Source organism: Xenopus laevis, chromosome 2S (genome assembly GCF_017654675.1).
Source record: "Xenopus laevis strain J_2021 chromosome 2S, Xenopus_laevis_v10.1, whole genome shotgun sequence".
Lineage (NCBI taxonomy): Eukaryota > Metazoa > Chordata > Amphibia > Anura > Pipidae > Xenopus > Xenopus laevis.
The window spans coordinates 1,020,699-1,023,802 of record NC_054374.1 but is presented as its reverse complement, the minus strand read 5'-3'; positions in this window follow the sequence as shown (position 1 = coordinate 1,023,802).

Below are 3,104 nucleotides of genomic sequence, written 5' to 3'. Positions count from 1 at the left end.
TGGGAAAAAAAAATATCAAAATGAATCAGTTAATAGTACTGCTCCAGCAGAATTCTGCACTGAAATCTATTTCTCAAAAGAGCAAACAGATTTTTTTATATTCAATTTTGAAATCTGACATGGGGCTAGACATTTTGTCAATTTCCCAGCTGCCCCCAGTCATGTGACTTGTGCTCTGATAAACTTCAGTCACTCTTTACTGCTGTACTGCAAGTTGGACTGATATCACCCCCGCCCCCCCCCCCCAGAAGCCTTGTTGAACAGAACAACGGGAATGTAACAAGATAGCAGCTCCCTAACCCCTCTATTTCTAGGTGTAGATATGAGAACAGTATTTAATAGTAAAAATCCAAGTCTCTCCATTTACATTGAGTAGGAGGAACAATGGCTTATCTGAAAGCATTTCCACTGTGTAGTGCTGGCTCTTTCTGAAAGCTCAGACACAGTGACCAGAGATGGCTGCCTGCATACCAGTATTACAAATACAAATATCATACATTCATGAGTAAAATTGTAAATGGTAGAATGAATTACTTGTAATAAATAGAGTTATTTAGCGATAAAAACAACACCATAAAAATCATGACAATCCCATAATGTTGGTAATATTATGGAAAGACCCCTTATTCGTAAAAACTCAGCCCCCGAGCATTCTGAATAACAGGTCCTATACCTGTTCCCGAAACCAGCCAGGAAATGTATGTTTATTGAATTTATTGCTCAAACGAATGTATTGCAATGGCTTTGGTTTGCCAACCTAACCCCATCCCTAACTCATGCATTTCATTTCATGGGTTTTTTTATTACAAAAAAACAGATTCCCCTACCCAAGGCGACCTGTCCTGTGCTCTATAGCACCCCAGTATTCTGAATTGATGCACGAATAATTGTAAACAAAAGATGACCAATTAGACTGTATCAGTAGTCAGTGTATATACAAAGGCCCTTCGGAGAAAAAAGGTCAATTTAATTAATCCGAGTTTGAAAAATTCTATTTTTTAAATAAATTTCAATTGAGTTTATGGGAGTTTAGGGGAGTTTTTAAAAACTCACGTGAATTCGAACTTTGATAAATGTGCCTCCAAATGTATGAAGAACAGGTTCTATTTTTTTTTTTTTGTATATTCTTTATTTAAGAAATAAGCATTATCATATACAGAAAAAGGAAGAAACAAAAACATTCACATAGCAAGTACGTTGAATCCAATAATTTCTCATACAAAGTGTGTTAAAGTAATTATAAAATGATAAAATGAAGCAAAAGCATCATATTAAGTATGTAAACACATTATCTCAGTCACTAATAACAGGTTCTATTTTAAGGGGCAGATAAACCAAGGGTCAAATTTCGAGTTTATGGGAGTTTCTAAAAACCCCATCAACTCCCATAAACTCGAAATTTGAAAAAAAAAACAACCAATCGAAATTTATTTTAAAAAAGTCCACCAAACTACTCCAAATTTATTGTAGGAGGTCTACCAAAGCCTAAAACACAAATTTAGCAGGTTTTAGATGGCGAATAGTCAAATTTGAATTCTTAAAGGGACAGTACATGATACATTTCAAAATAATAATTTCAATTTTTTTTAAATTTGAATCAAATTTGGACTTTTCCCTAGTTGAATTACACTAAAATAAACATTGAAATTCGAATTTAAAAATTAAAATTTTCAATTGGACCCTTGATAAATCTGCACCTAAATGATGAAGCTATGTAAAAAAACAAAAATGGAGGGTAGCTATTTAGCTATAGGTTTCTCGCTGGATGGCTGTAATAATTGCAGCTAAGCTGCTGTATCTGTCATACCTATTTTAGACTGACATTTAAGGGTGTATTTATCAAAGAGTGAAGTTAGAGAGCTAGACAGTCCTCTAGAGTGAAATTCCACCAATCTCCAGTCATTTCTATGGGAATTTGAAAGGCATATCTATCAAAGAATGAACTTTCACCCATTGATAAATACTCTTTTAATAATCCCATAGAAATGACTGGAGAGTGGCGGAATTTCCCTGTGGCGACCTCTAACTTCACTTTTTAATGTGTCGCTATAAAAGCGCCATTCTCCTAAATCCAGGCAGTTGAATCATGTTATTCTTCATTGAGATTGTAGAGCAAGACTAGAGCCAGTTTGCCCACTGCTCATCATATTTACATCTGGTGATATTGTGATTGATAAACATTCCATTTGAAATAGGGATGCACCGAATCCAGTATTTTGGATTCAGCCGACCCCTGAATCCTTTGTGAAAGATTTGGCCAAATACCGAACTGAATCCAAACCCTAATTTGCATATGCAAATTAGGGGTGGGAAGAGGGAAAAGATTTTACTTCCTTGTTTTGTGACGAAAAGTCACACAATTTCCCTCCCCACCCCTACTTTGCATATGCAATTTAGGATTCGGCCAGGCAAAAATATTCGACCGAATCCGAATCCTGGTGAAAAAGGCCGAATCCTGGCCAAATCCCGATCCAAATCCTGGATTGGCTGCATCCCTAATTTGGAATGGACATTATAGGCTCATATACAAAGTGCAGTTGTGGACACAAGTAATTATGTTGTGAGCCAAGAACGGAGCTCGTTTCTCACAATCCCGGCATAACTGCAGACAGTGGATGTGATAAGATGTGGCCAATTGTTTTAGGGATCATTTTAAGCTGTAGCTCAGCATTGACTTTCTGTTTGTCTCATCAGAATTGCCACCACCATCTTGGATAAATATCTCATCTCTTCCCAGTGAAGCAAATACTAGTTCTGTTTTTAACTAGTTCTATCGTAGACTGTGGTTTTTTTTCTTTGACTAAACAAAAAGCATTGGGAAATTCTACCTTCAATTTGTGAATTGACTTTATCTGTGAATCAGGAGTAAAAGTTTGGCACAATCTCACCTTTAGAAATATGTAAATAAAATGTCTCTGCCAATAGCGATTTATGTTTAATTTGCAACATGATCCCGGGGTCTCTGAGCTGCTACTTGAACTCTTACCCTAGTCTGCTACATGGGTGATATATACTCCATATACTGTATATACTCACAGTCTCACAATCTGTATAGAAACACCCGTCCTTGTACCTTAATGTGATCATAGTACTGCTCATAGACT